The sequence below is a fragment of the Ambystoma mexicanum genome, chromosome 8 (genome assembly GCF_040938575.1).
Source record: "Ambystoma mexicanum isolate Mex_15411 chromosome 8, UKY_AmexF1_1, whole genome shotgun sequence".
NCBI lineage: Eukaryota > Metazoa > Chordata > Amphibia > Caudata > Ambystomatidae > Ambystoma > Ambystoma mexicanum.
Genome location: NC_090929.1, coordinates 1,196,625,604 through 1,196,648,138, shown reverse-complemented (window position 1 = coordinate 1,196,648,138; position 22,535 = coordinate 1,196,625,604). Strand labels below are relative to the sequence as shown.

At 50.6% G+C, this 22,535-nt stretch overlaps 1 protein-coding gene across 5 annotated transcripts in view; it reads right to left on the bottom strand.

Moving 5' to 3' along the window:
- The window catches only part of SGMS1 (sphingomyelin synthase 1), a 1,534,398-nt gene that overhangs the window by 338,535 nt on the left and 1,173,328 nt on the right, over positions 1-22,535 (bottom strand). The window contains exon 1 of one of the 5 annotated variants that reach the window (XM_069611297.1): positions 16,177-16,464. The exons of 3 other annotated variants lie outside the window; for them this stretch is intronic. The gene's annotated coding sequence lies outside the window, so the exon portion shown is untranslated. Of the gene's footprint in view, positions 1-16,176; positions 16,465-22,535 lie in introns of those variants that run through there. One more of the 5 variants, XM_069611299.1, reaches the window with a different exon arrangement.

Below are 22,535 nucleotides of genomic sequence, written 5' to 3'. Positions count from 1 at the left end.
CGCCATGCCCTAAAAAAAAAATATAATAAAAATAAATAAATAAATGTCATGCTGACAGGGAACAATATATGCCAGTGTGGCTAAGGTAAACTATTTTCCTATACTTTGAACCGCACATACAAACACGCAGCATAAACCGCACACCAGTAGGAGCCTGGTCTCTGTTACCCATCTCGACAAACGCACGCAAACAACCTACACATAGAATTAAAATCTTTGCATGATTTGTTGAACAAATTGGGAGCGGTTTTTCAGAATTATTAAGATGATATTCTGGTTGTATACTAATTGACCTTTTCACAATTGACCTCGGGAGAATCGACCTAATTTAGAAGGTCAATTAGGACATATGCAGGGGGAAACCCCCTGCAGTTCCCCGCCCAATCCAAAACCCTCCGCAACTCCCACCCAATCCCCTTATATTATTTATAATGGAAAACCAACCCAATACATATATAAAATAACTAAAATAATATAAAGGTCAATTGTGCAGAAGATCAATTAGGACCAATATAATTAGGTCAATTGGGCAAAAGGTCAATGGTAAAAGGTCAATTTGGGTAATACCGATATTCTGGCTCTCATTTGTCCAAATTGAGATAACTACATGAAAGTTAACATTAGGATTACTTTCAAGCAAGTAGAAAAGATGGTGACTATAAACTAGCTCGAACTTCCATTCCCTCATCTCACCTTGCCTAAACCTCTATGTATTCCTGCATTATAATAGCAGATTCTTCATTCAAATGGCAGCTAAAAGCGAAAGCACTTGGGACGGCTTCGATTGTGCCTCATAAGAGGATGGTGTCATAATCTGTGCTGGGCCCGATTTAGGATATTAGTGTTAGGATGGTCTGGTGATGTCACCGACATTCTAGGTGGAGTTTTGGTGTGGTGATGTCACTGGGACTCGGGGTGGAATGTTGATGGCTGTTTGGAGTGCTGGGTTCTACGGTTGTCAGTTGGACCTAAGGTGCTGGGCTGGATGGATGGATGTCCCAGTGCTTTCTCTATTTGTGAACAAGAGAAATAAACCTACTTTATGTTACCTACTTTATGTAACCTACATGTAGAAATAAACCTACATGTCTATACATATACATGCCTTCTGATGCTCTTGATTGGGAAGGAGGCTTAGTTTACCTCACTGGTGACGAGGATGGTTCCGGTGCTGCTGGGAAGGGGCAGCAGGTGAGAAGTGCTGCCTTCCAGGGAGACATCCATGAAGCAGGAAGCTGCAGGCCGGGCGGTGCAGCAAAGGTCCAAGGCTGGGGACCTGTTTTGGCGGAGCACATAGTTGCTGGTCTATAAAGTGGGACTGCTAGGCAGAGGTGGGCTGTGATGGTCTACTGTCTGTAGTGGCGGTCGGTGTGCAGACCCCTGGGGAGCTGTCCAGATTATCAGCTGAGCTGTTGGTAGGAGCTGCAGTGGCTCTGTTTGGGACTGTTTGGTCAAGGTGTCGAGCAAGGGCTCAGGTGGCCCATTGTCTGGAGCGGCCGGCAGTGTTACAGTCCCGGGAAGCCGAGGTGCCGCGTGTGTGTTGGTGCGGGCTGCGTTCTAGCTGCTGTTGCTGCATTTTGGGAGGTATTTGGTGCAGTGTGGATGTCCTCCGAGGTTGACATGGTAACTGCGGGAGTAACGGATGTCGATGTTCACACCGCGCTGCCGCAGGACGGACTGATGACGTTGTTAGGCTGGGGGCGTATGTTCCAGCATGGAGGGCTGGAACATGACGCTGCCACGGCATTCCAGCATGGAGGGCTGGATCGCGATGCTGCCATGGCATTCCAGCATGGAGGGCTGGAACGTGACGCTGCCAGGGATGTTGGTTTCGAAGTCCGACTGCTGCTGCAAGAGCGTTGCGCAATTGAGGGGCTGGTCACGTGGACTGCTGGCGAGGATCGAGCCAATGGGCAGAGTAATGGAGAGATGGGAACGGCATGGAAATGGTTCTCGGGCCGTGTGGATTGCTGCGAGGACAGGTCCAGCGAGTTCGTGGACGTCAATGGACACTTCACTTGTGATCCGGGTGTGGAGCTGGTGTTGGGAGTTTTGCGCCCAGTGCGGATATTGGTGCTATATTTTTGCGCTGCATCCGGTAGACTTGGATCCAGATTCCTGGGGACACATACAGGTTGAAGGATGCATTGAATAGGAGGACTAGTCCGAGGTAGGTGTTGGGTGAGGCCGGTCTCTGCTGTTAATGCCGTTGTTTATATGTTGTGGCCTCTGGGGTTTAGTACGGACATGGTTTGGGTCCTGGGTTAATGTTAGCGGTTTAAGGCCTGTCAATTTATGTACTGCTGTTGTGTTTTTGTGGTGGCCTAATGTTAGGACTTTCCCTGGGTTTGCTGTATGGACTCGTGGGTGTGGGGTCCATGGGATATTGTAATGTTTGTTTTTACACAATGTTTTCTTTCCAGGTTGGTTGAATTGGACATGTGGGTGCGGGGATGGCGCAGGTAGCGCCATGTCATTCTTGCATTTATTTGCCTGCACGTCATGGACATGTTGGGATGGCGCAGGGACTTTGGCGCCATGTTACTATTTCAGTGCCATGTCACTTGCATTCACAATTACTTGCTTTGCATTCAGTTGCTTGGCATTACAGGACATTTTGGGGTTTGGTGCAGGGACGTTGACGCCATGGATTTTAACTGTTTTGGTTTTTGAGGGTTTACATGTTGTCCTGTGGTGTTTTGTTTCTCATGTTCGTAGGGGCATGTCCCCTGGCTATGGGTGGGGCAGTGAGGTGCTGTCTGTGTTTGGTTAAGGGGCAGGGAGGTGCTGCTTGGTATTTTTAGGGGGTAGTGAGGTGCTGTCTGGTATTCTTAAGGGGCAGTGGTCTGGTTGCAGGGGCAGTGAGGTGCTGTCTACGTTTTGGTTAAGGGGCAGTGAGGTGCTGTCTGGGTCGTTTCTAAGGGCAGTGAGGTGCTGGCTTAGTAAGTTATGGAGATAGTGTGTAATGATGGTTGGAGGTAGGATGGCTGGAGGTAGGATCAGAGCTTTGGTTGATGTTTTTGGTGTTGGACATAGACATGGTGGCCACAATTATGTGTGGGGATTAGAAGGTGAATGGGTTAGTTTTGGTTGTGGTGCATGGGATCTCCTGCAGAGAAGGATTGTTGTTTGTTCTTCCATTGTTGTGTCCTTAAGCGGGTTTTGTAGCTGAGTGGGGTGCAGGCTTTGGGGAAGGGCCTGTGATTCAAGTTTAGTTGTTGATGGTGTTTTCCATTTAGATCTTGGGGTGTTGCGGTCTGAGCTGGTATGAGTTTTGCATTTGTAACTTTTCTAGTAATATTGTGATGGGTCTCTATCATGGGTGTTGTGTTGTGTTAGTAGAAGAGAGGGAGATATGTCATAATCGGTCTGGGCCCCGATTATGGCTATTAGTGTTAGGATGGTCTGGTGATGTCAATGACATTCTAGGTGGAGTGTTGGTGTGGCGATGCCACTGGGACTCTGTGTGGAATGTGGAATGTTGATGGATGGAGTGCTGGGTTCTACCGTTGCCAGTTGGACCTAAGGTGCTGGGCTGGTTGGATGTCCCAGTGCTTTCTCTACTTGTGAGCAAGAGAAATACACCTACATGGAAACTACATACTTTCTGGTGTTCCTGATTGGGAAGGAGGCCTAGTTTACCTCAGATGGTAAATTAATTAAACATATATCATGAGCTCTGTTAATTACCAGCTTATGCTGTTAAGTCAGTTTAGACTACTACCATCTGAAACTACTTGTGCTGCTATTGTCCGATCTAGGCTTGATCATTTTAACTCTTTAGATGTAGGTGCTGCTCAATTAACCATCGCACCTACAAGTGTTTCAGAATACTACAACTAGAATTACTCCCAACCTACCCAGCAGAGAATATATTACAAGGTTACTCAGAAAATTGCATTGTCACCGGTTAAATCAATAATTATATTTAACAGCCGACTATATAAACCTCTACACGGCAACGCCCTAGCTCCCAAAGGACTAAAACTCGAAATGCAAGCAAGACTTCACATATTCAGAGTTCCAGGGGGCAGCTTTATCAGTGCTATTAGCCAGGCTCTTTTACTCTCGCAGAGACCCTTAAGAGCACAAAGCTTTCAGATTTATTTTGAGGACTTGCTGTTTTTACTCTGGATTACCTTCGGTGCTTAAATACCCTTTGGGTCATAGCGCAGACACATTCACACTAGCATGCACATACAGACACCCCCACTTACCTAGGAGGCTTGCAATGGTAAAGGTGCCCTCATCTAGGCTCTAATCCGGTAACAGGCTCAGAGTAGCATGCCCACATAGTCTGCGGCCTTCCTTCATCACTCCCTCTGCCCCCTTCAGGAAAAGGGAACCTTCTGCCCCCAACCGCTACCCTCGCTCGAGATGCGCAGGTAAAGAGAGGCCCGAAGGCGCCTTTGCTATTTTCAAAAGGCAGCAATGTTAAGCTCTAAATGAGCACAATGAAAGTTATGACGTCAATGTCATGGGCCACCATAGAACTTGCCCATGCATAACAGTGTGCGCGGGATTAGGACCAGCAGATTTAGATTTCCAAAGAATGTACATTTTTTCACAGCAAAGAGCTTATAAAACGATATCTTTCGATATAAATGTCATGATATCCAGTATAGTATGCGTCGTGATAGAAACATGTATCCCAAGGGCGTCCCTTTCTCTGTAAAGTTATAGAGTTTAAGGCAGTTTTCGTGGACTGTACAATGGCAGCCTCTTTGGGAGGGCCTATGCTGATGCTACAGTCAATACAGGAGGTGGACTGCTCGTGTTGAAGGAAACCCCCAGTGGTGCCAAAGTAAAGTGCAATCAGCCCAGTGGTGCCAAAGTAAAGTGCAATCAGCATTAATCCAGTGCACACCAATGTCCTCTTTGGCAGGGCCTATGCTGATGCTACTGCAGTCAAGACAGGTGGTGGACTGCTCGTGTTGAAGGAAACCCCCAGTGGTGCCAAAGTAAAGTGCAATCAGCCCAGTGGTGCCAAAGTAAAGTGCAATCAGCATTAATCCAGTGCACACCAATGTCCTCTTTGGCAGGGCCTATGCTGATGCTACTGCAGTCAAGACAGGAGGTGGACTGCTCGTGTTGAAGGAAACCCCCAGTGGTTGGTACAGTGCAAGTGCCTACAAGAGTTATGCAAGGATGATACGGCTCATTTTGGGAAACTGCGCTATGGCGACTGCTTCTAGCATACGAGAGCTAGCTAAACTGCCTAAACTTGTAACATGATCGAGGGTGGAGGAAGTGCAAAGTCTCCTTTTGTGAAACATAGTGAATAAATTGATTAAGTATTAATATGTGCTTCTCCTCTATATCAAATTATAAGGTCACCGTTTAAATTGGTTCCATACTAATAAGGCAAGTGCAATACGCATTCCACAGTCCTGTGCTTCTTTGTTCAAGGCTCTGGTGTGTAATATTTATCCTTTACCAGTTCTCTATAGTCTAAACACACACACACAATAGGATAATGCCACGATTTAACCGGCGAAAACACAGATGCTCAATGAGCCCTAGGACAAAGTCTTTTTTTTAACATCTTTATTTAATTTGAATTCATATACAACAATAACTACATTCGTGAAAATCACCAAAGTAACTATACTCCAACAATACTTTTAAGTACAAAAACATCAACCATATAGCAATGAAACCTCATCCAAAATTCCCACCCTTTACCCAATATATAATAAAAACACACAGAACATATACACACACAAAACATAACACCATAACACCAACCACCATCCTAACCGTATCAATCAAATCAATTAACTTACACTTTACCCAAATAAATCATTGAAGGATTCCCAACATTCACAATATGCAGTCTCCCGATGAAGCCGATAAGCACGAGACTTTTCATGTCTCGATAATATGCGCATATCTACCATCCAACCATCAACATGTGGTTTTTTGCGTGATTTCCATACCTTCATAATATGTTTTATAGCTGTCTTCTTTTCTGAGCTCTACGAGGTGCATTACAAGTAACCCCCTACAAAAGACTGCAGAGAATCTTAACTGCGCAATTCTCAAAAACAAAGCCACTGAATCAACACCTACGGAAAAGAAGCACTATATAGTTCATTTGGTTTATTTACTGCAACAGTGCAGGCCCACGCCCAACCTCTTCATGGGTCCACTGGGTGGATAGATGTCCCTCATTCATACACATTGACATTTCTTGAAAGGAAAGGTGATGACAGGATAGAGGGGCCAAGCAGATTATCGCAGCGGAACCGTTTGCAGGTCCTCATCATGGCCACCATGCACCACATGTTCTACCATGCTGCGCGTTTCTCAAAATGAAGCACAGTGTAGGCCTGCACCCCACCCAGCCATGTCTTTCAATGTTACTTCCAAGTAAAAGACACTAGCAAATGGGCATTTATTGATCACTTTTAATTCTTCTTATTGGTATGACCCACTCACTTATACGTTTCTTGTTTCACTCTGCCCTTTCATCGAATGCTTTTGATACCACGTTTGTGCTGTTGCTTGAGCTACATTTTCAAAAGTTGTTCTACACATTTTTACGGACTATTGCAATCATCGCCAAGGGATTACACACTGGACGACTACACGTGCACTCAGGGCCTAACCCTCAAAGATTTGCCCTGGAACAAACGAGGAGATGACTCGAAGCAGCTCCGATTTGTACACGATATCTCAAGCCTAAAACTGGAGAACATCTGCCTATGCCTGGATCCTCTTGGATGTTCACGCGTGCCATGCAAATATTTGATCACGGGCATCTCCCGATTTCAAATTTTATTTTTTAACTAATACTTTTGAAAAAATACAGGGTAACATCCCTTTTACATGATGGGCACCATTCTGGCCTTTTAAAACTTATCCACGCCAGAAAGATGTCCTCCTAAGAGTCTGTTCCCTCAAGCGCATTGTGTGGTAGCAGTAACCGTTTTCCCTAGGTTGTTGCTTGCCCAGACTACCCCTGCACCAGATAACCAGGGCAATTCCTCCTGCTCTGGGCATGGATTGGCAGGAATTACCACAGTAGAGCTATTGTTAAGTGACAGGCAAGAGGCAAGGCAGATAAAAATGGGCGGAGAGAGTGGTCGAGTTAACAAGTGGGAGCTAGGGTGTGAACGTAGCTGCGTGGAGACATGTAACCAGGGGCGTTGCTGGGGGGGGGGGGCTAAGGGGGCTATAGCCCCTGATCTTTAGGTTGTAGCCCCGGATAGAATCTCAGGAGCTACAGCCAAAAGACTAGATGTCCCTCATTCATACAAATTGATATTTCTTGTGTTTCGAGTGTGTGGAGCAGTGCGCAGGCCCGAGGCCGACCCACACGGAGCGGGGGGTGTCACCGAAAGCAGCCTTCCGTGTACGCCGGAGCTCTCCAACTGTGAGGAATTCCTAGCTTGCCAGTCATGACTCCAGGGCGTGCGTCTCCTTGACGTATGCATACACACAAGAAGTGCAAAGTTCTTTACGTTCCAGTCCCAACAGTTCCGACATCAGCGTAGCCCCGGGTCTTTTCCAGACCTAGCAACTCCCCTGCATGTAACCAAAAGGAATGGGGGGCAGAAGGTGGTCATTTGGGAAACCCTTCCCTGGAGAAATGACTAATCGTTTAGAGTAAAAGGTAAAACCAGGAGTCGATACATATTTTCGACGACGGTCATCAAATACAGTCGTCAAATACCACTAAAGAAAAACCACACATAACTCGGGTGCACTAATAGCGAATACACGCGGCACTGAACCCCAGAAGGCGAGCAACGATGAAGACCCAAGTCGGAAAAGTTTAGACTAGAGCAGAGCACGGCCGGTAAACCGAGAGGCTAGATTCAAGTGAAAGTGTTCTCTCCAAGAAGTTACCACGAGACTGGCAGAAGAGATTGCGACTCCAACAAGGAAACGAAATGTCACCGAAGTCCCCTTAACATCTTCCAACAAAAACATGTGTGCTGGACAAGTCTAGTGTTTACATTTGTGGGTTAGTAAAAATGCTGGGTGACTTTCGAAGCAGGTGGAGTGTGTAATTGCAGCGTCCCGCCATAGGTGCTCTCACTGCTCTGTTCAGTTTACTTCACTGATCCCATTCGTGAAAGCCCCTTTTTGGCAGACGTAAAGGCTAGTCATGGGGTGGGGGCGCCATACCATGCCCACTCTGAGCAATGAGAACTGACGCCGAGGAGAAACCCCAGAACACACCATGCGTTGCACTGCCCCGTTTCCCTTTTATAGATCATTGGCATCCGGTGTACATTAATATTTGCAACGGAGATTAAGCGACACTACAATACCCACAATTCACTGGTTTGGTAAATGAAATCTCGCAAGTGGAAACGTGGTGACTGCTAGGTGACACTTGAGGCATAGCTGGGAGTAGCTCATCCATTCAGATGTTTTAAGTCCACATGCACCACAAAGAATGCAAATAAACACCATATTAAATCGAAGGTGGAACTTTACTTAAAGGGAACCCGTGTGCATACTTGCGCGAGTCTTTCAGCAAGTTCCTGACACATATGCTACTTTCACGAGACGCCAAACTCCTCTACCGAGTAAAAGAAGCAGCAACTTCCGTTTTCAAGGATACGAAAACAATTACTTTGTGGGCGAGAAGGATGGGCCGAGGCGCTGTCGGAAGCGGGCTGGGAGTGTTGAAACTGGTATGTTGGGGTCTCCTGGACACATCTGAGACAAGTAAGTTTGCCAGGTGTCGACGACGAAATCCGAAAATGGAGGAGGCACCCCGATAACCCGGGCGGTGTCCTCCTCCTAAATCTCCCTCCCCCTCCTCAAAGGAGGGGAGGAAAGGCAGAGCGCGGCAAAAGCAGGGAAAGCCCGCGAAAATGAGAAGAGCGCGGCAAAGGGGGAGGAAAAGCCCGCGGAAGGGGGACAATGGAAAGGGGCGGAGTTATCCCCCTTTAAAGCAGGCGGGTTCCCACTGCAGGCATCATCCAGCCTTGGCGGGGGACGCCCGCCTGCCACCGAGGACTTCGTGTGACCAGACGAGGAGGTTCGTGTTACCCCAGTGAAGGAAGAGGTCCGGGATGGAAAGTTCCAGAGGTTCCAGAGAAGGTGTTGCCCAGTTCACGGGAGCGGGAGATGGAGATGGCGCAGCTTGAGCAAAGAAAGAGGTAAATGGCTGGGCACTGGGTGGTCGCGGTTCGTGCAGCTTAATCCCACGCAGGGCGGATTTGGGTTAATTAATGAGACGTGCAGGCAGGACGGTATCAGCGTTCAGTTACTGCGAAACTCCCCAGGGAACTGGGTTGGGGAGGGTGTCGGAAGCGAGAAACGGTGTCGGTCCGGTAGCACAGCCAGTAGAGCAGCTCCCTTCGACATCTGTGTAGGTCCTGCTGTCGCAGGTTCGAATCCCGGCAGCGCCAAACTCAGCCTTTCATCCTTCCGGGGTCGGTAAATGTACACCCCACACTGTGGGTAATAATAAGCAGCGCTCAGATGCCTGAGCGTGCTTGGCGCTATATAAAATGCTAAAGTAATTAAATTATTGGTGGTTTGAATCTGTGGATTCCTTTATCCATGAGGGTCAAGGAAGATTAGGAAACTGGCGCGGAGAATAGGCACAAGTCAGTCAATTACATAATGTGATTTTAAAAGTAGATAGGTTAGCAGTAAGCATAGACAGTATGCGGAGGCATTTAACGAGCGTCCGGGGAAACAATGCAGTTAAGGTTACTGTTGGGGGAGGTTAAGATGCACGCCTCGCGGTTAATTATTTCAAATGTTTGCAATGAAGAATGGCTAAGTAAAGTCAAGGAATGTGAATTCAGCATGCTGGGTGATGCGAAGGTATGCGGTTATGGCCGGTTGGGTTACGTGCATCGGTCTGGATGCAGGCCTAGTCGCAGTAACTTAAGGATGTGCTGGCCAGGGGCTGCTTTGCCCCGCGGGTAGGCAGCCACAAAGGGGATGTGGGCCACAAGGGTGAGAAAAGGGCAATAGAAAGATAGTTGTCCATGTGCAGTTGCTAACATGCTTGTATACATCAGGGCGCGAGGCTTGCAAATAGGATGCATTTGCTGGGAGGTGTTTCCCAGGCACGGGGTGCAAGGCGCATGCAACGGGAGCCTGGCTAGCTCAGTCGGTAGGGCAGGAGACTCTTAATCTCAGGGTCGTGGGTTCGAGCCTCACGCTGGGCGAAAACAACTAACATTTAGCTGGACGGTTAGCTCAGTTGGTTAGAGCGTGATGTTAATAACGCCAAGGTCACAGGTTCAATCCCTGTATAGGCAAGCTAACAGAACGCGCCTATAAACAGGTGTTCCTGGGGCACGTTTTTATGGTGATTTAGCCTAAAGGCTTAGAGCGGTGCAGCCTTTGTCCTGGTTTATGATTAAGGCGAGAAGGGATTAGGTGGTTCCCGACTTTTCGCACCGCACATTATGAAACCCATAGGGCATTTGTAAAACGCCTATACACAAGTGTTTCATGGCGCACGCTTTTAGGATGATTTAGCTTACGGGTGTAGGCCGGTGCAACCATTGTGCAGGTATATGCTTAAGGTCGCCAAGTGAATAGGCCGTTTCTCAATGTCATATTTCGCACATTAATAGTAGCGGCAACAGAACTTGCGGTGTAAGTTGCATATTGCAGCTTTGGTTGTCGGGCTAGGGGTACTGACCGTATACCCAATCTGGTCACACAGTGGGGGAAATGTTGCAGTTGCGATCGGGGTGTCCACACCAGGAACAGGGAAGTGATTGTTGTTGGCATGGCAGTGTGAAGGTTGGCCGATGAGGGTTTTAAAGCTGCAGTCATACTTTATAAAGAGGTGGAGGATAGCTTTGGGGACAAAGTGCTCGCCTTGGAAGGGCGACGGTACCAAGCACCCCAGGTTCGGTCCGCGCTCAGAAACCATGGGGTATTAAGCGCACTGTAAACAAACTATCATATGTCATACACAAATATTGGGGGGTCTAGAAATGCAGCCAGGTATCCTTACAAAGCGGTTGTGCTGTGTTGTATTGGTGGTCAACTTGTTGGTTTCATGCACGGCAGTTATTTAATGGTTATTTAATTTTCGCCCCGCACGTTAAGAAACCGTTATGGCATTTATAACACGCCTATGCACAAGTGTTTCTGGGCGCACTTTGTTAGGACGACTTAACTTACTGATTAGTGCAGGGCATCAAGGGCCAGGTTATACTTGCGGTCACCAAGTGAGTAAGCCGTTTTCTGAAGGTTCGCGCCACACGTTAGAAACAAAGATGGCGGCATGCAGGGCTCCCTGTGTAACAGGTCGCCGGTCATATTGGATGCAGGGGAGTTCGTCGCAGAGCGTCGTGTATACGCTATGCAATTTGAATGGCGGGTAGAAGCCGCCGTTGGGGGTTGTAACAATAGAACAACTACAGAATAAAAGAGCCTGGCTTCGGCCATCCCCGCGGTTGGGGATTACAAAGATCAGAATGGAATCGGCTGGGCGACACATACCAACCAGGCTTGCAGCAGAAAGGGAAGTGAGGCTGCCGATAGAGATCACGCAGGGTTAGGGCGCAGCGACGGTCCATTAATTGGTTAAACACGGGTACCCGCGGAAAACGCACACCAGGTGGGTTATTAGGAAATTTAAAGGGCCACTTTGTTTCGTGCGCAAGAACATTAAAGAGGGCAGGTCAGCTCGTCACTTTAGTGGTATACCGTATTTCTGCATCATCCATTCACTCTTGGTTAATTGTTTGTACATGCTTCCATAGTTTCGCCCTTTGCGTTGTTTGGGGTGATGGGTATGGGAATATATTGAGCGATGCTAATGTTTGGGGTGTGCAGCCCAGCTGGGGAAGGAGTTGTGGCTTCTGTTGCCTCTCTTGGACGGGATGGATTGAAGAAACGGGGATCCCTAAGGGCATTTGGGGGTTCACCCTGGTAACGTAGTATGGCATGACTCTGTCCAGTGGGGGTAGGAGCACCGCTAGTTTATCCTTACAGAATAGCGCTGCAGGCAGTATGGCAGGACCCGGTCCATTATATGGGGCAGCGCGAGGAGGCCCGTTGTACAAAGTGCGCTATAAGAGGGTTGCATGTTCCTTCACGCTGAAGTTGGGGATAGAGGTATGGCGCTATAAGCGCAATTGCATTATGCGTTCACGATAAAGGGGAGTGCCAGGAGGAGGGTACGATTTAACGGCACTATGAGCATAATGGCCTGACCCCCTTACAGTACCCAGAGGTACAGCACTCGCCATGGCACAGGAAAATTGTATGAAGGAGGCAGCGCAAGGGGAGCGCCACGGGGCGCGTACTTCTAAATGTCGCTAAGAGCATTATTGCATGCCTCTTGCCAGTTGGGCGTGGGAGCGCCACAAGGCTAGTATGGAAAAGGGCGCTGGGAGCATTCCCAAGTATGGGTTTCATTCCCCAATTATGAATGCAATTCAAATTCCCAATTATGAATTCAGCAGACAAGGGGCCAGTTGTCAGGCGTACACACTTAACAAAGCTGCAAAGTGATGCGAAGGGGGAACAGTTTGGCTTGGGCTCAAGTACTTGAAATTTAAAAACGAGAGGTGGTACACAGAGAAAAGCAGGAACGTGTTTAAAGGCGCAGGTAGCAGGGTCAGCGCAGCCCTGCACCTGACCAATGAGAATGATCAAGTATCAGTGGTAAAGGTGTGCACGGCAGGTAACGATATAGAGTGAGTTGTGGGATAGCACCACTAGGTACGCCTGAGGAGAGGCAGTCTTGTTGGTTATGGCAGTTGCCTTACATGTTAAGAAAAATGGAAGGGGGGAGCCCGCTAGTGAAAGATGGGAGGCGGTACACACAGGACAGGAAAAAATGGTACCTGGGCTGAGACAAGGGGGAAATGAATGCAGAGGTACAGGTCTAACAAGGGACTATAAAGGCAGCTCCTCCCGTCCAGCGCAGGCAATCACCCGGTTGGTAGCTCACAGCAGGCGGAGCAAGATTAAGGTGGGGGGAGGATTAGTCCAGTAAAAGGGTAGATGAATTGCTAAGGGTGGAAAATGAGTCCCTGGTTGAATATGCAAGAGAGTGAGTGCCCGGCCCAGCACGGGGCTGAGGAAATGTCACTGGAAATTGGGCACAAGGTGCACAAAGCCCCTGGAAAGGTATTGCACGGGGCAGGCATGGGCGGTGCAACCCAAGTTTCCCGTAGGTTAACCCAGTGGATGGCAATTGGGCACAAGGTGCACAAAGCTCTTGGAAAGGTATTGCACAGGGCAGGCATGGGCGGTTCAACCCAAGTCCCCGTAGGACAACCCAGTGGATGGCAGACATTTGTCAGCAGTAGGGACAGAGCCCCATAGTAGAAGCCAGCTCAAAACTCTGGGAAATGTAACAATAAGGAAAGACGGCACAAGACCACGGATTCTTGTGGGGCGAGAGGACGGGGAAAGGGGAAGTAAGGCAAATGTGGTGCCTGAAATTCTAACTTTAAAAGTGTCCCGGAGCAGGCTCGCCCTGGTTAAGGCGGAGCAGGATGGAAAGGGGACAGATGGAAAGAGTGTCCCGGAGCAAGCCCGCCCTGGTTAAGGCGGAGCAGGATGGAAAGGGGACAGATGGAAAAAGTGTCCCAGAGCAAGCCCGCCCTGGTTAAGGCGGAGCAGGATGGAAAGGGGACAGATGGAAAAAGTGTCCCAGAGCAAGCCCGCCCTGGTTAAGGCGGAGCAGGATGGAAAGGGGTCAGATGGAAAAAGTGTCCCAGAACAGGCACACCCTGGTTAAGGCGGAGCAGGATGGAGCTGGAACGAAGGAAAGAGGGTCGCAGAGCAGGCTCGCCCTGGTAAGGCGGAGCAAGAGGGAAAGGTGGAAGGGGCAGAAGTACAGCAGACATGGCCTTAGCATCTTAAGCTCCACTGAATAATCTCGAAAAGTTGGTGCTCATCGGGTGGCATGGGGGGAAGGAGGTCTGGGGGTGAGAAGGTACATCAGGCCGAAAGGAACTTAAAATCGACATGCCACCTTCTTTCCCCACCAGCAACAGCCGGGAGGAAATGAGATTGGGATGGGTGGGGTGCCGGGGTTGATAGGGGCGCAGCTGCAGCAGCAGGTGCGCAGATAGCCTGGGAAACAGCAAAAGACGGACATATTGGCCTTATGTCTGGGTGGTGCTGACCCGACAAGCCTGGGAAAGGGGGCCTCTGAGGGTTTTTGCCAGAGCAGTCACGGCTTGATTAATTTTAATTCCCTTGAGTATATTATGGAAGTTGGGGGGCATTTGTCACCAATGGGGTTGGAGATATTCTTCTGGACACTTTGCACAGAAATCCAAGAAATGTGAGGAAGGAAGCAGGGGGGAGCCACAGTGGGCGGTAACCCACCTGTGGCGTGGCGGTGTTTGGGCAACCAAACACAAGAGACAGACTCCGGATGAGCCAGGAGAAAGCGGGAAGGGTCTTCGCCCTTTCCAGACCAGCGCCCCTTGGGAGCCTAAAACGGCAGGGGCGTCTGGGGGGAACAACAAGGGCTCAGCTTCCCCCAAGGAAACGGCACTCTCCCCGCCCACGGATACCTGCAGGGGCAGGCGAGGCTCAGGCGCAAAGGGTTGGGAGAGTTGGGCCTATGATGGACTTTTGGAAAGCAAGGGGGAAGCAGGTTTTGGACATGGAGCGGTCGCCGCATCTTCCAAAGTATTTCCACTAATGTGTGCAGTATGTTTTATGATTTTGTGGAAAATAAATCTGCGGCCTTTTATGCCAAAAAACTAAGCAAGGCTCATGTCACGCTTTTCTGGGGGGGAAAAGGAGGAATGAGCTATTGCTATGTAAGGGGTCCAAAATGGACGGATGCACGGGTTATGCCAGGTGTCGACGACGAAATCCGAAAATGGAGGAGGCACCCCGATAACCCGGGCGGTGTCCTCCTCCTAAATCTCCCTCCCCCTCCTCAAAGGAGGGGAGGAAAGGCAGAGCGCGGCAAAAGCAGGGAAAGCCCGCGAAAATGAGAAGAGCGCGGCAAAGGGGGAGGAAAAGCCCGCGGAAGGGGGACAATGGAAAGGGGCGGAGTTATCCCCCTTTAAAGCAGGCGGGTTCCCACTGCAGGCATCATCCAGCCTTGGCGGGGGACGCCCGCCTGCCACCGAGGACTTCGTTTTTCCACCCACCCACCCTACAAATAAGGACAAGCAGGAGGCCTGACCGTCGACGTCGCAGGACGGCAGGCGATGTGGCGGTGTTTGGGCAACCAAACACAAGAGACAGACTCCGGATGAGCCAGGAGAAAGCGGGAAGGGTCTTCGCCCTTTCCAGACCAGCGCCCCTTGGGAGCCTAAAACGGCAGGGGCGTCTGGGGGGAACAACAAGGGCTCAGCTTCCCCCAAGGAAACGGCACTCTCCCCGCCCACGGATACCTGCAGGGGCAGGCGAGGCTCAGGCGCAAAGGGTTGGGAGAGTTGGGCCTATGATGGACTTTTGGAAAGCAAGGGGGAAGCAGGTTTTGGACATGGAGCGGTCGCCGCATCTTCCAAAGTATTTCCACTAATGTGTGCAGTATGTTTTATGATTTTGTGGAAAATAAATCTGCGGCCTTTTATGCCAAAAAACTAAGCAAGGCTCATGTCACGCTTTTCTGGGGGGGAAAAGGAGGAATGAGCTATTGCTATGTAAGGGGTCCAAAATGGACGGATGCACGGGTTATAGGAGATCCTAAACTAACCGAGGAAATCTTTTTTTTTTTAAAGGGGGGCGGGGGTCCACAAACCAGCGAATCTCTTAAAAGACACACCCTCTTTTCCAAGTCAGCCGGTTTGGCGTGCTTGCTCATGGTGAGTCATGGGCAATGGGGTATGAATTCGCCGAAAAGACGCTATTATTACCAAAACTCGCGTTTGAAACAACTGCCGAAAGAAACCGCGACTGCGGGAGGTCGAGGGGCTCCCGCTGGGATTTCGGGCACAAGCGCAGCGGTTTGTTTACAGCATGTGACCGAAGTTAAACGCCGTGCACTTCTGGCTGCCAAGTCGTCCCAGTTTCCATCTACTGTCTGATAAAAACAGGAGGGGGATTTCGAACAGAGCGTACGGATCGTCTTCTGGGGCGAAGTTCTGCCCCTGTCCCAAGGGTTAATTTAGCAAGTCTGGCTGGAAACAACCCCGGGTTCACAGCGTTCAGCACCATACAGGTTACCCAGCAATAATAGCGAAGTGATCTCATACGCTTGTAAAGTAACAAGACCAACAGACACTTCAGAATACATAATGTACTTACCAAAACTCCGTGAGCGTTTCCTCTGTTCTGTTGCAGATGGAATTGCCTCCTCGCAATACTGCAAAATGTGTGTTCAGTGCGAGGCCCTGCCCAGCTGGGGGAAGCCCAGCAGTGACACTGTGGGTGGGGACGCTTTCGTGTGTGTGGAGCAGTGCGCAGGCCCGAGGCCGACCCACACGGAGCGGGGGGTGTCACCGAAAGCAGCCTTCCGTGTACGCCGGAGCTCTCCAACTGTGAGGAATTCCTAGCTTGCAGTCGTGACTCCAGGGCGTGCGTCTCCTTGACGTATGCATACACACAAGAAGTGCAAAGTTCTTTACGTAATGTTGTCAACGCCTTGCATGTTGTCACGAATGGAGCTGGATGTATTTTCATACACCTTAACACGAATGGCGTGTTATTGAAAAACGTGAAAGCTGATATAGCACGCTAGGAAGTAAACAAAGCACCTTTCCTCAGGCACACTCCACAGGTCAAGGGAGCCAGGTTCGTTTATGTATTGGGGAAGCCTCGGTCTCTCTTGAACATAACCCTACATCGGAGGAGGGGGGTAGGCAAATGTTCACAAACTGCTTGATTTTAGTAGACGATAATGGTGTTTTCTACATATTAAATATCAAATGTGGTCTTTAATATGCCTAATAATGCAGTCCTATAGAATACATTAGCTCAATGTATGGGGGCGCAAGTGCAACGAAACCTACATTTCGGGAGCGGGGGGCTAAATGATGATGGGAGGGGCCACTTCCGAAAAATAGGTGGGGCAAACTTGGAAGGCTCCAGCCCCACTGTTCTACCCCCCACCCCCCATGGTCTGGTGTGGGGACAAACTATCAAATAATATATTTTAAAGCACAAGCAGAAAGGCGATGGAAGTCTTTATTGAAAGTAGCAGCTTTAAAGTTGTGCTGCGTTTGTTCAACACACACAATAAAACTTTAACACCACCGCCAATTTCGGGAAAGGCCTCCCTCACCTCTGCCTAACAAAATGCAAGTGCGCACATCCAGGGGTGCACCTAGGCTAAAATGCAGGCAGGGGCTAACCCCTCTAATGTTGGGAGAGGCGCTAACTTCAGAGACAGTGGAGGAGTGGCAAACTTACTTGTGTAGGGGCATTTAACTTCTTTACTCATTGTAATGAGACTATTCTAGTGCAGCTTCAATGTCACAACCAGTTAACTCTCTCCTTAAGTCTGAACAAACCCACTGAAAGTCCTAGAAAGTGTGAAAAGGGCAAATGGTGTGCAATTAAATCCTCTATCACATAGCATAACGGGACATAGCAGAGTCTGGGGCAGTACTCTGGATGGCCCAAGCAACTTCAGTGGCTGGGAGCAACGGGAGAAAATGTAATGTTGGTTCTACCACAGTTAGTCCGCTATCCTAGAATCTCTGGTGCACTGACTGGCTGGTGAGACTGCCTGTCAAATCAAGTGATACAAAACGAGGGGTGGGCCAGTACATTAATCATGCAATTCTGTGACCGTATTGGAGCTACTATCAGATGAGCACCAGGGTACACCCATTTGTCCTTTACACTTATTAAAACTGTCCTATTGTAAGGGTGCAAACAAAATCACTTATAATCCCTCCAATTTTTGCAGTTGGAGTCAGGGTGAGATCATATTATTTGGCCGGGATCATACACTTACGTTAAGCAGCGAAGCAGGGATTTTAACCAACTCTGCAATTTGGGTACGGCCAAATTCTTCCATGCTTTACTTGTTACAAATATTTAAGTTTTGGGTGTCAAGGCCTACAATAATACTGTCCTGTAGAGTTTACTTGAAAATACACAAATTGCATAGTAAAGCATCATGGCAACATGTAAATCCTTATAGCAGCATGTTGAGCCAAAATAATATCAGTGTACCTTTTATTTTCCACATCCTGAATGCAAAACTATAAGATGCAAAAGGAACAAGTTACTTACCTGTAACTGTTGTTCTCCAGCATGGGTCTGGCATGGATTCACATGCTCATGAATATTCCCCGTCGTCAGGCTGGGAATCCTCAGTAAAGAAAAAGTCAGTATCAGTTTAGTTTCTGATCTGTCTTTCGTAGTAGTAACCAATCCCTGATCTCTGCGTCATACTGACCACAGCCAATGACTGCCCTCTACCTAAGCCCCGCCTCTGGCAGCCATCTTCAGATTTGGTAGCACGTGAAGTGGCAGTATGACCAAGTGAAGAGCCGCAGAGGGGTAGGCGGGAGGGTTCGCATGTGAATCCATGCCAGACCCATGCTGGAGAACAACAGTTACAGGTAAGTAACTTGTTCCTTCTCCAGCATGGGGTCTGGCATGGATTCACATGCTCATGAATAAAGAATACATAGCAGTACACACATGCACAACCACGGGAGGTGGCAAAGGCTCAACATTAAGCATTACATCAAACTCCATATTAAGCAATTCTTACCTACTCACCAGGCTCACCTTAGGCGAACAGGTTGCGCAGCACTGCTTGGCCGACCCTGGACTCCTCCCTGGAATCCCGATCAATGCAGTAGAATTTCGTGAAGGTGTGCGTCGACCTCCACGTAGCAGACCTGCAGATGTCCAACAAGGGCACACCAGATAGGAACGCCGTGGTAGCTGCGATCGCTCTGGTGGAATGGGCTCTCGGATGGCCAGGCAGCGGTCGGTTTGCCAACCGATGACAGTACTGATACAGCCAGAGAGCCATCTGGAAATGGAGGCCTTTGAGAGAGCCTTCCCCTGATTGACAGGTCCAAAGTTCACAAAAAGTTGTGACTTCTTCCGAAAACACTTCGTGCGGTCCAGCGCTCTAGCCACATCCAGCGAGTGCAAAGTCCTTTCGGCCGGCGACAAAAATGACGGGAAGAAAACAGGCAACACCAAGGGTTCGTTGAGGTGGAAGTCCGACGGCAACTTGGGCATGAAGGAGGGGTGCGTCCTGAGCACTACCCTTGTGTCGTGAAAAGTCAAGTACGGGGGCTTGCAGGAAAGGGCCTGGATCTCTCCCACTCTTCGTGCGGAGGTGATGGCCACAAGAAACGCTGTTTTCCACGACAAGAACTTCAACGGAGCCGAGTGCAGAGGCTCGAACGGAGGTCCCATGAGCTTGGTCAGCACCATGTTGAGCTCCCACGCCGGGGCCGGAGCCTTCACCGGCGGGAACGATCTGAACAGTCCCTTCATGAATTCTTTCACCAGACGATGAGACCACAAAGACGTCCGCCCCGTGGTTCTGGTGTATCGGGAGATCGCAGCAAGATTAATCTTGATGGACGCGTGCGCCAGTCCAGCCTTGGCCAGCGTCAGAAGGTACGGCAGTACCTGGGGAGCCGTAATCCGTAGAGGGTTAATCTTCTGTGCGTGGCACCAGGCAGAGAACCTCTTCCATTTGTGTCCATAGCATTTAAGAGTTGAGGACGCACTGGCCTTTGCAAGAACCTCTCTGCAGTCGGCCGGTATGTCGTATCCTCCAAACTCCAACGCTGCAGGAGCCAGGCCTGCAAGTTCAGCGACTTCGGGTCGTGATGGAGGATGGCGCCTCCTTCCCTGGAGAGAAGATCCGCGTCCACTGGCAGCTTGATTGACGGGGACGCTGACAAGTCCAGAAGGTCCGGGAACCATATCTGCCTCGGCCACACAGGTGCGACGAGGATCATCCTGCACCGTGACCTCTTGAGCTGGTTGATGAGCCGGATCAGCAATGGCAATGGAGGGAACGCGTATAGAAACAGGCCCACCCAGGGGAACTAGAAAGCATCGCCCATGCTCCTCGGCTGGGGAAACCTACTGGCGAACCTCCGGCACTTGGATTTCGTCGCCGTCGCGAACAGATCGATCTGGGGAGTGCCCCACCGTCGGAAGAGGCGGTCCACTAGATCCTGTCGTAGTTCCCACTCGTGGCACGAGCGCAACTCTCTGCTGAGAGAGTCGGCGATGGTATTTTTTATCCCTGCCAGATGAAACGGCACCAGAAACATCCCTTGGGCGACGGCCCAATGCCACAGATCCTGCGCCTCTTTGGACAGGGCTGGGGATCTGGTACCACCCTGCTTCCTGATGTAGAACATCGTGGTGGTGTTGTCGGTGAAGATCCTCACCACCTTGCCCTTGAGGGACGGAAGAAAGGACCTGAGGGCCCAAAACACTGCACAGAGCTCCAGGACGTTGATATGGAGGGACTTCTCCGTCGGAAGCCAAAGGCCTCTCGCGTGCAGATTTTCGGTGTGCGCTCCCCACCCTTCCAGGGAGGCATCCGTGGTCACTGTCTCCTGGTTGCCGGGGGTCTGGAAGTCCATTACCGCCATCATATGCGCGCGGGTGCCCCACCACCGGATCGCTCGTCGGAAACTCTCGTCGAGTGTGATCCTCTCCTCGAAGCTGCCCGTCTGGATCCAACGCGCGTCCAGGAAATTCTGCAACGGGCGCATCTGGAGCCTGCACAGGCGGATGAGATAAATGCAAGAAGACATCATTCCGAGAAGGGACTTGATGGACCTTACCCTGGCTGCGTCCGCTGCCAGCATCGGCTGCACCTTGCCCAAGATGGCCCTCGTCCTTTCCTTCGACGGAGAGGCCAGAAGCGACACTGTGTCGAGCTTCGCTCCCAGAAACAGTGCATCTTGCGCGGGCACCAGGTGGGACTTGGCGTAGTTTATGGAGAATCCTAGGTCCGTGAGTAGTTGGACGGTCCTTGCCGTGCGCTCCACGGCGAGCTCCTTCGTCTTTGCTCGGATGAGCCAGTCGTCCAGGTAGGGGTAGACGTGGATCCCCTCTCGGCGCAGCTGCGCCGCCACCGGTGCGAGGCACTTGGTGAACACCCTGGGTGACGACCTCAAGCCGAAGGGAAGGGCTTTAAACTGGTAGTGACGCCCTTGGACCACGAACCTGAGAAACTTTCGGTGTCCCTTTAGGATGGAAATATGGAAGTAGGCATCCTCCAAATCCAACGACGACAGGAAATCGCCCTCCTCCAGTTGACCCAGGATGTGTTGGAGGGTGACCACCCGGAACTTCTGTGCCTTGATGAATTTGTTCAGTCGTAAGTCCAGGATGGGACGCCATCCTCCCGTCTTCTTCTTCACGAGGAAGTATCTTGAGTAAACTCCGGAGCCCCAAAGCCTCTTTGGGACGAGCTCGATGGCGCCCTTCTTGAGCATCGCCTTTACCTTCTAGAGAAGTTGAGGGACGTGATGTTCTTTCCTGGCCACAGAGGGGACGCGCGGGCACCTCTTAAGAAACTCGAGCGCCTCACCCTGAGCTAGGGCGTCCAGCACCCAACGGTCGGTGGAGATGGACTCCCACACGCTGACGAAGCTCGCCAGCCGGCCTCCCACCGGGGTGCTTCGGTGGGGGCCCGACCCCACGGCCGGTTCAGTCCTGCTTCGACGAGGCTTTGCCGCCTTGTCCTCCTTGGCAACGACGGCGGGGTCCGCCTGACTTGCCTCGTCCCCTGTAAGATTCCTGTGACGACGAACAGGCCGCTTGACGGTAGGTGGAAAATCCGCCGCTGGAACCTTTGGAGGCACCCCGTTTGCCTCCGCCGCTCCGAAAGGGCGGCCGGCGTTGCTGGAGAACCACAAGAGCCCGGGCTGTCTCCGTGTCCGCCTTGATGGCTTGAAGGGAATCGTCCACTATTTTCCCAAACAGGTTGTTTCCGTCGAACAACATGTCCAAGACTGTGGTCTGCACGTCCTGACGGAAGTCAGTAGCCTTGAGCCATCCACGCCGCCTAAGGCACACGCCGTTGCCCAACTCGCGAAATCCAGTGTCAGCGATGTCCGTCGCAATCGTAATGGCGTGGTCCGATGCCACCTCTCCTTCCTGCAAGATCTCTAGGGCTTCCGCCCTCTTGTCGTCTGGTAGGAAGTCCAGCAGGGGGGCCAGTTTGTACCACAACTCCCTGTCGTAGCGGGCTACGATAGCCAAGGCGTTGGCCGCCTTAATCGTCGTCGCTGCCGACGAGATAACTCTGCGTCCCATCGTGTCTAATTTCTTTCCCTCGCCGTCCGGCGGGGAGGTCGACGTAGAGGCCGCGCCCCCCCCGCTTTCTTCCTGGCCGCCGCGGAGACGACCGAGCCCGGGGTCGGCTGTGCCCGAAGGCACAACGGGGCCGCGTCCAGGACTCGGTACTTCTTCTCGTACCGATCTCTTCTAGCCGGCGTCGTGGATGGGTTCTTGAGGAGGGCGAGGCCCTCATCCCAAATATCATCCAGTAGAGGTACAGCGAGGACCGTCCTCCTCTTGGCCTCGCGCCGTTGATAAAGGAAACCTTCCTTCTTCTCTTCCGGGCAGAGCTGGAAAAGCTCGAATGCCCTGGCGATCATGGAGTGAAACGATCCAATCTCGTCGGGCGGGGAAGCCCGGGTGGGAGGTGACGA